This window comes from Podarcis liolepis (assembly GCF_965112155.1).
Source record: "Podarcis liolepis genome assembly, chromosome: 5".
Taxonomy (NCBI): Eukaryota; Metazoa; Chordata; class Lepidosauria; order Squamata; family Lacertidae; genus Podarcis; species Podarcis liolepis.
In genome coordinates this window covers 54324773-54340300 of record NC_139556.1, presented here as the reverse complement: position 1 = coordinate 54340300, position 15528 = coordinate 54324773, and the positions used below count along the sequence as shown (strand labels likewise).

General features: G+C 40.3%; 1 long non-coding RNA gene across 1 annotated transcript in view; it reads left to right on the top strand.

Moving 5' to 3' along the window:
- Positions 1-13793, top strand: part of LOC310707700 — a 67670-nt gene extending 53877 nt beyond the window's left edge. Inside the window, exons 5-6 of the long non-coding RNA XR_014526668.1 lie at positions 2595-2635; positions 13750-13793. This is a non-coding gene — a long non-coding RNA (uncharacterized lncRNA). The remainder of the gene's footprint in view (positions 1-2594; positions 2636-13749) is intronic.
- Positions 13794-15528: the final 1735 nt, after the last annotated feature.

Below are 15528 nucleotides of genomic sequence, written 5' to 3'. Positions count from 1 at the left end.
GCAGACTGAGGGCAGTGCCCAAGTGGGTGGGGAATCTGTGTCTCTCCAGATGTTGGATTCAAACCATTTGGTTCCATTTCATTTACTACATTGTCATAACAATGCAAGGACAGGATGGAAATAATACTGATATTTCTTCCCCCTGGCTCCTGATCTCATTTTGCCTGTTCCCGCCATCCTTATCCACCAGGCAGTTTGTTAATCAAAGGAACTCGGCACAAAAATTGATTCTTCTGTATTCTCAGCTGTTCTTCACAAACTTCCTTATTCCCAGGGCAGGAAAAGACAACATGTCTTCTTTAGCCTTTTTTATGATCTGGCAGGTTTTCCACAGCTTTTAATAATCCCTTTCTCTAAACACTTTACAGCTGATTGCTACAGCTGTCGTCCTCAGACTTGTGGAGCCTGATGACCCCAGATGTGTAGCACCATTCCTGTTCCGTGCCACTTTCCCCTTCCTTCACAGTTTATGGCTAGTATTCAAAGTCCTATGCAGCAACCTAACTGGGCGGTGGAGCTTCTATTCCTTCTAATTGCCACCGCTGCCCAACAACCTGTGTCCAAAATGATAAGGGAGGGTATTCAGGAGTCAACTCTCTGATTCAGTGTTAGCAGCTGTGGTCAGAAAACTCATCCTCACGAGCCTTTGTTGTTAAATGTTTCTATCAAATATGGCCAAATCCACTTGATAAGATAGATTCCATAGATTAATATTCCTCAGCACAAGAAGCCATATATCAGTTATGAGCTGAGTGTTGCGAGACGTGAGAACTATTTATCAAAAGGTGTTAATGTTAGTGTAATTGTTTTATTACTGCTTCAAGCATTGGTAGATAACCTCATCAGCTTCAAGATATATTATGGTCCAGAATAAAATTCATCAGTTAGGTTGCTTCTGTACATTTTGATAGGAAAAGTGCAGAACAGCTCTAAATTCCCTTGTGATAACTTGATTACATTCTAGTCTATTAATAATTGTGCAAAGCTAGGCTCTTAAGTATCTATTTAAGCACTCAAATAAATGCTCCTTCTTCAATGCTGTTGTTGAGCTTCAGCTAGTTCTTAGTCACATTCTTTTACTCCTTTAAAGGAATTGGTCTGATAGCTGAAGATCGACATCTCTATTTATGCATCTAATTTTGAGGTCATATTCATTTAAAGGAATAACACTTTGCAAACTGTGCCAACAAAGAGATTTCAGAATGGTAATCTCCAACGGTTGGCTCCTGTTTCCCAAAGAGCTGACAGTCTGGCTAGAGTGGAGAAATGAACAAATGCTGAGGAGGGGACATGAAAAATTATCTGAGGGAAAAAGCTTTACAAAACAAGTATTTTCTGTCAGAAGTACATCCATTGTGCTGGAGTTACATAGATTCAGTTCCTCTTCCTTTGTTCCAAAAATCAGCAAAATATATGAAATTAGGTTGCAGTGATTCTCTTGATCTGTTATTTTTTCCCCTTTGCCAAGAATAAAATACCGAACAAAAGAACTTGTAAACAGTATTCTACACTGATCACAGTGTACGAATTACCATCCATTAGCATATTCTTTGCTAATATTTTTTTCCTGCTATGCATATCATGCTACAGGAAAGAGCTTTGCTATCTGGGTATAAATCCTACACTTCATGTGAAAGATCTATCCATGGACTGATAATATAATTATGTGTTTCTTCCTTTCCATATAGCCAGACTGAAAGCAGGTCTAAAAGTGGTTGTTTCTTCTTCTTCTTCTTCTTCTTCTTCTTCTTCTTCTTCTTCTTCTTCTTCTTCTTCTAACTAAGAAAAATAGATAATTTTGAATTCACACATCAGAGCATAACTATAAAGACCATGGGGGCTAGCCTTGCTATTCCACCAAGGCATCTTTATCTAGGACTGGGATACTGCACAGGGATATCTGCTCTTTCTGAAAATATAAAATTATCAGCAAAGGAATATACTCTATATACTTAAAGTTACATCAAGTTACACCATAGGATTAAAGGCCTATATAAGTTAATATAGAGAATTTTCCTTTTAAAGAAGGTGTGATAGCAACACTTGACACCTTAATATTTTCCTCCCTGCTTTCACCCAAGTTAGTGGCCTTCAAACTATATTCTGCTAAGTCCCGTGGCTACTGGAATTTATCAGTGGGGTGGTTAAATAAAGAAAGCAAGTGTGCCAATATTGCCACCAATCTTCCCTTACAGTGTGAAGTTTCAGGGGAGTGTTGAGTACATTTTAAGGTGCATTCTCAGATTACATAGAGCCACAATGAGTTTCAGAACACCTGAACAGTAAACGAAGTGTGGATTCTACCAGTTGTTTCATAATTATTTGTAATGTCCAGGGGATACATAGTAGATAGTTTGAGGTTCCTTTAAAACAAATTGACATCGAAAGCCTGGGTATCACTAGTCTAAGTACAAAACATTGACTAGGGATTATGGAAGTTGTTACCCAAAACATCTTGAGGGTACCACATTAACAACCACTGCTGTAAACGATTGACTTGCCATATTAGCTGAAGCCATTGTTGGAAGTTATGTAAACATGAAAGCTTCCTAGTAGTTAATTCAACTCTTATTTATTTCTCTTTTAGCACACAGTTTAATGACCACTGTCAACCCTGCTACATCAATAAATGAAGGTAGGTTTTACAAATAAGCAAGAATAAAGAAGACCAATCTAGGAATGAAAGTATAATTGAGGAAAGGCACAAAAATCTAAGCCATCCTGCCTGCTGTTCACTTTGTGTTTCTGTTTATTTGTGCCTTATTGCTTTATTTGAAATTAATTAGACATTTTCCCTAAGTATCGCAGCAAAACCTGCTATCATAACCACATTATCTGGATGCTGAAAAGTAAAGAGAGTCATCATTCAAGCCCTTAACAAATGAATCCAAAACTGGATCTTTCACAAGTAGGTTTGCTACCAAGGCTCAGGCAGGGGGTGACTTAATATGCTCCCCAAAGTCCATGATGTTATCCTTGTCCAGGAAGATATTTGTGCCCAGACTTTCTTGAATCAAAGCAAAGCCTGCCATTCCTTGACTGCAAGCCTGCTGTTATAGCTTTTCTCCCCTCCCCTTCCCAGTTCCTGGCAAAGAGATATCTGGCTCAACTACATGCCAGATTGATGCTCTTTGCGACAGATCCCTTAATAATATTCAGGTCTCCTAGGCCCGGAACAGAAAAGCTCAGCAACAGCAGAGATTTCTATCTCCAGTATTTTGCTGATATATGAGAACACTGTTATTTCTCTCCCTCCCCCACTTTCCCAATGAACACACTCACAAAAAAACATTCACACACCCAAGCCCTCAGGCCCTACGATAAGATTATTTCTGCCTTTACACAGGACAAGCAACAAAGTGATTTATTTTTAGTTTTATCAAATTTACAGTCAGTGAGAGAAAGTTTACACTTGGGGCTAAATTACATCAGTGCAATATCTTTTAATACATGTATTCAGATGCTATACATGTCTATAGTGGGGCCTCCGTGACAACTGGAGCTACTTCTCCAGGTTCAGCATATAGTGGTACCTCGGGTTAAGAACTTAATTTGTTCTGGAGGTCCATTCTTAACCTGAAACTGTTCTTAACCTGAAGCACCACTTTAGCTAATGGGGCCTCCTGCTGCCGCTGCACAATTTCTGTTCTCATCCTGAAGCAAAGTTCTTAACCTGAGGTAATATTTCTGGGTTAGTGGAGTCTGTAACCTGAAGCGTATGTAACCCGAGGTACCACTGTATTGTGTAAAACCGGCTTTTGGTTTTGAATTTGGGTATCATGGGCACAATTCATAAAAGAAGTTCACAGGAATATGCTGCAAAGCCCTTAAAATTCTCCTTGCTAGCTGAAGGCTTAGAAGAAGAGAACAACATAGCACAACAATGGGAATGTCAGTGGGACAAAGTTGACTAACCACTTCTCACTTCATATACAAACAATGTTTGCACAGGAAGGATTGCCTGTCCCATTGCCTAATGTTCCACTGTATGGGCCAAAAACACAGCAAGTTTTTTTTACAATTTTTTTGGGGGTCTGTATTGCTATTGATTAGTACACTAAAAAGTATGAAACAACAAAATGCAATCCTTCTCTTCTTCCCACCTATTTGCACAAGTTGCACCACAGTTTAACTCCACCACACAGCACCCCGTATAAAAGTCAAATTCTGCCCACTATTTAGTCTTTATGGAATCTAGAATAATATCTGAGAACCTATGAAATCCGAACAAATTCTGTACCACAACAGAAAGCCTGGGTATCACTAGTCTAAGTACAAAACATAGACTGGTCCATATTCTGAAGTTCCCCTTCTAGTGCAAACTGAAGTCCCCCTTCTGGTGCAAACACGTGCTTTGAGTGGAACTGCATGCAATTTAAAATATTCATTGTGAGTGTTTGCCACAACCATATAGAGAAGTGACATTGCATGATCATGAGTGCCTTGAGATCCCGCAAAAGCTCTGGCCGCAGCTTTTACTAGCATAAATATAGGCAAGAGAAGATAATGGCAACTTCAGACATATATGAATATACAGTGGTACCTCAGATTACATACGCTTCAGGTTACATATGCTTCAGGTTACAGACTCCACTAACCCAGAAATAGTGCTTCAGGTTAAGAACTTTGCTTCAGGATGAGAACAGAAATCGCACGCTGGCGGAGCAGCAGCAGCAGGAGGCCCCATTAGCTAAAGTGGTGCTTCAGGCTAAGAACAGTTTCAGGTTAAGAACAGACCTCTGGAACGAATTAAGTACTTAACCCGAGGTACCACTGTATTTGTATCCCAAATTCAGAAAGTGTTTCAAGCAATCCTGAGAAGTATTAAATGAGAAGTCTTTTGTATTTTTAAATCTTGTAGTTTAACAGTTTTAGCATTCTGTAACTTAGCCTAAAGTACACTTACTTGGGAGTATGCCCTGTTGAACTCAATTGGATTGACTTCTGAGTAGACGTGTCTTGCACTGTTAGTCTGCCATCGTCCTAATGGAATCATCACACCTATTAAAATACCATTTTAGTCATGCTTAGTTGCAAATGAGATCTTTGTATAAGTTTTAAGAGCCTCGCCTTTAATTTACTATGCACATTTAGTAATATGTCTAGACAAGACTCCCCCCCCCCACTTAAAGCATATTACTTAAAATATTCTAATTAACATATCCCAGGCCTTAAAATCAAATGTTTTCTAAAGCACAGTGTTTCTTTTCAACCTTTACTGCAGGGCAACAATGCAAAACCTGATTGTTTTATTTACATTTTTTTTCCTTATGTGGTGCACCTTTAACAGACTGAGCCAGCAAATAATTTCTGAGGGTGTCGGTGGTTTATGTGTTCTTACTTGGTCTGCAGTTCCACAAATCGCAGAAGAACAATGGGTTTTTGTACATCGCATTTTGTGCAATGTGTTATACAACACATTTCATATAAATACAGTCATGGACTGGAAAAGCTTACGTCTCATGGAGTCATTATACTTCATAATTTTCAAATTGCTATTGTCTGGTGAATGTCTCATCCTTGCTTTACTAGCCAAGAAAACCACAGAGATTGTAACCTAACAGTGCAATCCTATGCAGGTTTACTCGGAAGTTAGTCCCATAGTATCCAGTCAGACTTATTCCTTAGTAAGTGTGTTCAGGAGTGCAACCTAAAGAAAGACACTTCAACAGTATTGCCCTTAAAGAGTGGAAGTGTTATTAGTGGCTACTCAATCACTTTAGGCCTATTCAGAAGTTCACACACAGGCACAAACTGTGTTGGGGGACACAGGGCTGGCAGAACGTGAATATATTAAAATAAATGAAAGACACCCAGCCAGCTTCACTGCATACAGCAACAAAACCCCACATTTCCTGACTCTTCTTCTATGCACACATCCTCACTGAGAAATGCCCAAGACCAGGCACCAAGAGGGAACAGGTATCTGTTAATTTCCCCATGCCTCATGCCACTTTTATTCTCATTAATTATTATACAGTGGAACGTCGGTTGTCGAACGTAATCTGTTCTGGAAGACTGTTTGACTTCCGAAACTTTCGACAGCCGAGGCACAATGGGCGGTTGGCAATTTCAATGGAGAAAATGGAGAAATGCGCCTTGGAAGCCGTTTGACTTCCGAGGCGCATTCGAAAACGGAAGCATTCACTTCCAGGTTTATGGCGTTTGGGTTCCGAATAGTTCAGCTTCCAAGACGCTCAAAAACCAAGGTTCCACTGTATAATAATAATAATAATAATAATAATAATAATAATATGCCATCCATCTGACTGAGCTGCCCCAGCCACTCTGAGCGGCTCCCGACAAAATATTAGACAAAATAAAACTTCAAATATTAAAATTACAACAGTGTTTACAGATTGGTGCTCTGGGATCATCATTTTCTTCGATTCAAGCTGGATGGACAGCAGCCCAATCCTAGCCATGACTGCTTAGAAGTAAATCCTATTGAATTCAATGGACCTTATTCACAGGTAAGTGGGTTTAGAATTGCAGCCTAAATTTATATAGTTTGCAGCTTTTCTGACACAAGGACTTTGTTTCCTTTATGATAGGGTCTATATAGCCTAGCGAATGACAACCAGAGCACTGCTTCTGATTCAGGCTTCTGTATTCTCCCAAGATAGATAAATATAAAATAATAGAAATTCTCAAAGGTACTCTTGATATTGATCTCTCTGGGAATACTCTAGATGTTGTTACTGTACATATTACTTGGATAGCAGATTGACACTTAACTGTACTACAGGAAGGCCTGTCCATTCTATCTCCTCTGCTTACTTATGCCCTTAGGCTACACACATACTGAATGTGCCTGAGACAACAGCCGAAACCAGAAACGTCTCCCTTGCCACTTCTTTTTTGTATGCAGGAGCTTCATTTCTCAGCTGCAAAGAGAATCATGTATCTGAGCATACTAGTGACAGTCTGCTTTAAAAAAACAAGAAGCTGCTCATTTGACTTGTGTTTGTGGGTGCACTAAATAACAGATAATGCACACGCACACACATTATATTTTTATATTATTTTATTTTTAAGCGGTATAGGGGGGAAGGGCAGGTAGCTTAGGGCATTAATCACTTTCATGATAATGGATCTGGTCAGACATTAAACATTTAGAGAGAGAGATTCAGTTGTGCAAAAGGATCTTTGCTAGTACAGTGGGACATCCGGTGGTTCCCAAACTCTCTAGAGAAGATTTTTGCAGGGAATGTGGTGGAGTGGGGAAGAGGAGGATAGACAAGACCTGTGGCACTAGTGAACATCTGCTGTGACTGCACTGTATCTCATCCTCATGCCTTTATCCAAGTATAGTAAGTTGCGAATGAGTCCCACTGAAAACAACGGGTGGAGTTCAACTTTATATTCTTCCCATCAGTCCATTTGTTGCAAGCATTTCAGCTTGTCAGATGGAATCGTCCCCCCTCTCTTCCTGCTGCATGCTGTTCTGGGGTTTCTCCTGGCTCTATGGGGCCAATTTCAGTGGGCGCACAGGAGGAGAAGGAGAGTAGGAAAGGGCTGTTCCACAAGTGGAAATCCTTGTGCAGGGCTGCCGCTGACAGGGTGCTGTAGGTGAATCCAACACAATGAATGGGATTTAACTATACTAATGGCTCACTTGTTTCATTCATTTCAATGTGCTGCACCCCTACTAGACATACCTCCCTTTATTATATTGCATTTTTATTATTTTAGGTGTAGTCAGTGCTTTTTTCTGGGGGGACCCTGGGGTACACACACGCCTAAACATTTTGTGAATTAAGTTTGGACTCATTGAGGGGCAGTACAGTGGTACCTCGGGTTACAGATGCTTCAGGTTACAGACACTTCAGGTTACAGACTCCGCTAACCCAGAAATAATACCTCAGGTTAAGAACTTTGCTTCAGGATGAGAACAGAAATCGCGCAGCGGCAGCGGGAGGCCCCGTTAGCTTAAAGTGGTACCTCAGGTTAAGAACAGTTTCAGGTTAAGAATGGACCTCCAGAACGAATTAAGTTCTTAACCTGAGGTACCACTGTATTTCAATATGCGTAGGAAAATGAGAGTAACCCTAAACATTTTTTTTTAGGGAAAAAAAGCACTGATGTAGTTAAGTGGTGACCATTTTAGGTGTGATAAGTGTCCCAGTCTTCAAATGCAAAGGACACAATCCAATGGAAGTCGCTTGTGTTTAAGACCCATTGAAACATTTAGCTGCACACTAATTCAACTGATAGGATGCTAACATTTGCTACATTGCACCCAGCAGAAGGAAATCCTTGACATCCCCTTTCTTCTCCTCTTCTACATTGTGGTGGTAAACATGAGATTGAAAGCACCTACATCTGTTTTAAATGAACTGGAACACTTTGCTGCCAACTGAGACACATGGCACCTCATCTTTACATGTTTTCTCTCTGGCTCTTTTCTCAGTATCTCCTGCTTGCTGATAATAGTAACTCCTTTTGTTTATCTATGGGGAATTTTACCTGGCTCTGTTACTACTCTCTTAGATGTTACTGGGTTTTTCAGTAAGGTTTTTTTTTTTTTTAGATTTGTGTTTTGTCACATTTTTTATTGTTTTGTTGTGGTTTTGCACTGCTTCAGGCACCATTTTCATTGGTAGGGAATGTGGCACATAAATTCAAGAACTGTATCTAAATAAGATAAATAAATGGAAACCTTAAGAGTTGTCCTGTGAAACTGGATGTCAGAATGCATGCAAACTATATATCAGTATAGTACAAATAAATCAAACTAAAGGAGCCCAATGCTTATAGACGGGCATTAGGATAAGTATATCTTAAGAAAGTTCTTATTCAGACTTGGCTTCAGGCAATGAAACGTCATAGATGTAGAACTCTAGTGAGTGAAATTTCTAGGGAGCAAATTAGGCTAAAAACATCTTCTAGAGACAGCTAGAAAGGAATCACACACCACTTGAAAATAAGGCAAGTTATTCAGTAAATGTTTCATTTATTGGTCTTCTTCCATTGCTGTTTAGGGTTAAAAGACACGCTGTCAATAAAAATGGTAAATTTATGGATGGTTTGGTTTTTCAGAGCCTCGGTCCTTGTTACATACATGTATTAAGCTTGATATTGCCTCATGATAGTGTGAGATTACATTTCGATCACTGCCCCTTTCTTTCAGACTAATAATATTTTTGTTGTCTGGTGAAACTTACTAATAAACCTTGGAATTATAGCAGAATATAGGTTCAAAGAATTTAGTGGTCTACATAGGCATGGCTAGTAAAAAGAAGCTTGGCTTTTAAGACGTTAAGTACCAAAAAGGCTGGGATTTGTTTTTTGTTTTAAAAAATTGGATTCCTTTTAATAACGTTCTTAACAGAAACACTCCAGTGTTCAAGCTTATAAAAGAAAAACAAACAGAGAAGGCTTTTGATGCACACTCTTGGGAGTATTTATCCATCCACCCCCCAATTCTCAGATTTCACACGAAAATTTTAAAATGCATAAAATGAAGGGAAACATGATTGCAATGTAATTTCTGTTTGCTCTAAGAGGGACACAGAAATCCACACATCCAATTGCAAGCAATCAGGTTTAAACTAACATGGTTGCAGATAGACACTGTCGCATAGTGGATAAGGTGAGGACTTAGAACTGGGCTGGTATCAGAAGCTCTTCTAGCATCCCTCCTTTTTCTGAAGGAAGGCCTGAGGCCCCAGCAAGGCTTGTTATTTGATGTCCTGCCGCCAGTGTAATCTCACTTCTGAAAATGGTGCCATCTTGAGTGGGCTAAGATGGGAGAACAAGTCCAGTTTCTGGGGAGGGGACAGCATGGATTTTCTTCCTTTCATTCCCTGATGCTACTGTGAATTCTCCCACTGCCAAGTTAACAGGGAACCAGTTAACGGGCATTGCAACTTCACCAAGCCAGGCCAAGTGAAGCTGAGAGGCTAGGAGATAGGAACCTAGCCTAAATAATACCCAAATTGGAGGCAGGACAGTCAAACACCAGCAGCTGTTATAAAGGCAGTGCTAATGGTGTGAGGGATTGCATTTGCACAGTAGCCAAACCCTTTCCATGTCAGTTGTATTGCTCGCATGTGCCTGTATGAAAGCATAATAATAATAATAATAATAATAATAATAATAATAATAATAATAAAAAAATCAGATGAAGGTGACATAAATAAAACAAATCTGTTGAAGGGTCCCCAAAACTGGCTGGTCTAGTCAACAACCAACTGGCTATCTTAATATGAGATTAACTGAAAACATGACATCAGTCTGGCGAACAGAAATTGGAACATTTGGAATTGGAACAGCAGTATTTGATAGGAACTCTGTTGTATTGGGGTGTGTTTTGATTTGTTCAGTGGCATACCTAAATGGACTTATTTCTGAAAATGTATTACTCATTGATCATATATTTTTGAAGACTGGTATCCTCAAGACACATGGCTCATAACTGGAATGCACTCGCTGAAATCCCACTACAGACAATGGGGCTATTCTTGAATGAATGATTCGGACAGCTAAAGAAGTTCTATTGACTTCAGCCACCTTACTTTGGATAAGATGGCTTGAAGTCTAAAGCATATGTTGTCTAATTCAGTGAGGGTATGACCTTAAACTCATTCATGCAAAAGTAGGTTGACAGAAAATATGGCTTATTTCCATGTAAAATAGTAAGTGACTGATCATGGGTTTACAAAACACCTTATAACAAGTTACAGGATCAGCTCAAGGCTCCTTATCTTGCTGAGATAGTTAGCTTGTGTGCATTTTCCCAAGCAGTTCTGCAAAAAGCAAAGGTCAGGTATGCTAGGGGATCCAAAGCAAATTTAGCAGACCATTTTAAGCATACATAAAGAATTCTGGCAGAAATCCCAGTTATCTTGAGGTCAGTGGCAAAACTCCAAGCTATTTCAAAGGAGACAAGATTTACCTGCAATATTACTTTTCATAGGATTTGGAGGGAGCTTAAACTGGTACCATTGTTCAAACGTCCTTGCTTGGCTCCTTCTTATAACACGTACAGTCCAATCTAAATTATAGGTGTAGATGCTTTAATACAAAATACATTTATCTCAGATCAGTTATTAGTATCTGCGTAGCCACCTTTCCTGCAAGGAGCTCAGGGACACAAATATTGAATCCACCTTTTAAGCCTCTCAGTAACTTAGGTAGGTTAGGCTGAGTGGTCAAGGGTCACAGACTGAAATGCTACCCACGTCTACTCAGAAGTAAGTCCTGATGAATTGAGTGTGGCTTACTCCCAAGTAAGTGGGTTAGGATTGCAGCCTAAGTGAGTTTCATGGGTGGACTTGAACCTGAGTCTTCTGGATCCTACTCTAACACTCTCTCCACTAATCCACATTGGGTCCATGTGTTATGAGTAGCTTAAGTTACGGCTTTGCTTTTAGAGACATGTAAGTGGGATCCATTCCTTTTCCAGTTTCTCCTTGTGTGTGTGGAAGTGAAATTAATTATACTTTAAAAAATGTATATTGTTCTAATTAAAGTGATCCATGTGCTTAACATATACATGGGCTCCTAAACTGTGGTCCATGGCACAGCAGGCGTCCACAAACTTCATTCAGGTGAGCCGTGGTAAATCTGCATTAAATAATCATATTGATTTTTAATTGCTGTTTTAGTTTCTTGTATTGTATTTTATAGCATCACAGTCTGAATTCTGTGGAGGAGTGCAAACTGCAACACAATATTAGAAATAAAAGAAGCCACAAAAATAAAAATAAAACTCATATAGCACCTAGTACAATTGCTACAACAGGACCCTCAGGGCCTTGAGTAATTCTAAAGTGGTCCATGGGGGGAAAGTTTGGAAACCACTGTCTTATGGAAAGTATTCATATCACTTGATTTTTTTGTAGTATTTCATAATACATGGATGAAGCTGTAGGTGGAAGATACTTTTTAAAGTTGCCTTTTATAAAAAAGACTTTTTGAAAAATAGCACTACAGGAAGGAGGTTAGCATAAAACATTTCTCCCTGTCATGAAATTGGAATTGTTTGTATTTTCATAGAATTGTAGAGTTGTAGAGTTGGAAGTGTCCACGAGGGTCATCTAGTCTAACCCCCTGCAGGAATCTTAACATGTGGTCCCCCATCCAATGTGAAACTATACTGGACCCTGCTTAGCTAGCTTTGCAAATGTGCTAGCACTTTTATAGCTCCACCACTTTTAAAATCATTATCTGTATTATGTCGCGTGTAGCTTCAGCTGCAACTTCAAGTGGCAGACTGTGAGTTGCAGAAGTTTACAAAGAACTAAACAAATGCACAAATAAATAAATGAAAAGTGCTAGTGTGTTTTTACAGGGAAGAGCATTTAAAAATGGCATTCCTCCAGCAGCAATCTAACAGGTACAGTCCTCTATGAGGACTTTGCCTCTCAGTTGTGCTGCTTGTGTCAGCATTGACACTGCCAGACAGCATTTCAAACTTCAGTAATTGTGATTCCTGAGGGAAAATTAGCCCTTAGTAAGCCTTAACATAACCCAATAATGCAGGCATCATTAGTGGCTCCACGGGTTACAGATTTGCTGGGTGTATGGTGAGTCCTTTTCAGCCTGACAGCCATGTTCCCTTCTGAGCATGCCACTGGGTTAGAGGCAAAAACGAGGGGTGTGGGTGGGCAAAAGCATTAATGTGTGATGTAACATTCCTTTGTATGGAGGCTCTCTAGATGATGCTCCCTAGATGATGCTCCCTAGATGACGCTCTAGGGAATCCTCTCTCTCTCCATCCTCCATCCCGGCAGGCAAGAAGCATTATTACAGTATATGTGCTGCCAAAGTGAGCACGGCAAGAAGCCTTAACACAGTTGAATAACATAGTCCAGCCAGGCAAAGGACGTGGAAAAGGACCAATGAGAAGGGAAGTCTCAAAGTGGGAGGGGAGAGTCCAGGAGGGCCACATTTGGCTTATGTTTAGCTCCTGAACCAAAATTTGCTCCTAAGACTTTCTATGTCAGAATTTGTGCAATTAAACAGCATACTGCGTATCAGTTTGTGTCATGCGGGGGTATCTGGGGGCCTGGCACTGTACCTTTGTAAAATCCTTCCCAGAGATATTTGATTGGCACTCTACTTGCTGTCTTTATGGTGCCTGCTGAGTGCTATTTCATTCTCTCGCGTGCTTTTTGTTAATGTTTTTAAATAGCTGTTTTGCTTCTCCCTTTTAGTACGTGTTGTTCAATATTTTATAGTTTTTAAAATTTTGGTTTTATGATCTATTTGAAGATTGTAAGCTGCTTCAAGCATTGCAAGGAAAGCAAGATATAAATGCTTTAAATCAGTTCATTCGTAATCACAGATGCAATGCTTCAATGTGCCTATGTTTGGGCCTGGAACAGAAGTACCAGCTGATGCAGAAGGCAGAGGCCAGACTGTTGATGGAACTGCCTGGCCAGCAACATGTGACACCATTGTTAATGCAGCTGCCTTGGCTACCCATCTACTACTGAGCTACACAAAGGTGCAACAATCATGCCACCTGGACTTCAGGCTGCTATATTTATTGACTATGAAAGCACTTTGGTGGTCCAGAGAGGGTCACTTCATCAGTTTTAAAAGGCAGCAGTCTAGCATATATAGGAAGAAGTTGTTGAAGTCCATGCCCCAAGCACTTGGGTTTGACATAGCAGCTGCTGGTTAGAATGTGCTTTTCAAATCATATATCACATTGCTCACAAAATGGATTAGTCTGAATTTCCCCTCGAATATTGTATTACTTTGGCTATAGCAAGTTATGCATTTGTTTTCATCTAGGATACAACCTGAGAACTTTGAGCAAACAGGTGTTTCTGATCTTGGTAAGTTTTTGTTTCCTTGTATAAAAAAGTGCTGTAAACCTAAGTGCATTTATCTGGAAGTAAGTCCTACTGAAACCAGTGGCATTTACTTCCAAGTAAATGTGGTTAGATAAGAGTTGTGAAACTGTCAGATATGTAGCATATATACATAGTTTTATATAATACTAAATATTTGGTTGCTTCTATAAACTTGTCCCCATTGCAGACGTTAATATGTAAGGATTATTTCCTTAGGATTATTTTCAAAATATGTTTACAAACGTCATTCTTCTCCCACAGTGCTAGCCACAACCACAATGTAAACATGTCTGAAGAATACGGAAAACCATTTCACTTGGTGGAATATATTTTTAAAAAACACATGTGCTGGTCTTTCCCAAGTTTCCTTCTGTCCTGTAGTGACCCTGACATCACAAAATGCTTGTGTATGCTTTTACTACACTTCCCCTTCTATTAGGTTAAAAAGGTAAATGGACCCCTGACCTTTAGGTCCAGTCGTGACCGACTCTGGGGTTGTGGCACTCATCTCGCTTTACTGGCCGAGGGAGCCGGTGTACAGCTTCTGGATCATGTGGCCAGCATGACTAAGGTGCTTCTGGCGAACGAGAGCAGCACACGGAAATGCTGTTTACCTTCCCGCCAGAGTGGTACCTATTTATCTACTTGCACTTTGACGTGCTTTCGAACTGCTAGGTGGGCAGGAGCTGGGACTGAGCAACGGGAGCTCACCCCATTGTGGAGATTTGAACCACCAACCTTCTGATTGGCAAGTCCTAGGCTCTGTGGTTTAACCCACAGCGCCACCCGCATCCCTCACACCCAATGGGCATAGGTGCATAGTGCAATGTGTGTATATGCACAGACAATTCTGATCTTTTGTTAGTAACCTTTGGAGAATGCCGTGTGCATTTGGAGATGCTCTTGTGTGATTCTTGTGCGAGCAGGGAAGCTCTTCAATAATTAGCCACAATGATAAAACTTCAGGAGTGTAGAAGCTTGTTAGTCAGTTGTAGTAAAAACAAAAAAGTCCCATGGCAATTGCAGAACTGTAAGGCCTACATGCATTACCATGCCATAGTGGCAGCACAGTTACCACTTCTGTGGAGGATGCTTGAAATATTTGTTGGGGTAGCTCTGCCCCCATCTTCCCTGGGCTACACAAGGCTTAAGTGCCCTGAGGCAAGGCAGAAGCCAGGGTGCCCAGGCCAGCTCCTGAAGGGACTATCAATGGCCTGAGAGAATCTTGGAATAGTCCCACTTCCATCTTTCTACATTTTAAGACAAAGAGGAGAAGCCCAGCCTTCAGAGCTAGTACCATCAGCTTCTGAAGTCAGACTGCAAATATTTGTAAATTTTCTTTGTGTTAATAATTGGGAATTGCCTTGGGTGCCTTCACAGAAAGGTAGTCTATAAAGGCAATAGCCAACTAAATAATGTATGGGTGACCACATGGCATTCACAGAGCATATGGGAGACTTTCCCAAGCACTTAAGGCAGGCATAGGCAAACTCGGCCCTCCAGATGTTTTGGGACTACAACTCCCATCATCCCTAGCTAGCAGGACCAGTGGTCAGGGATGATGGGAACTGTAGTCTGAAAACATCTAGAGGGCCAAGTTTGCCTATGCCTGACTTAAGGGAATGAAGGCATCCGCTTTCGGTCAGGATTATGTGCACTCAGAAGCCCTAAATTGAGACCCTTATGTTTAGGATTGAAATGCCATATGAAAAGTGCT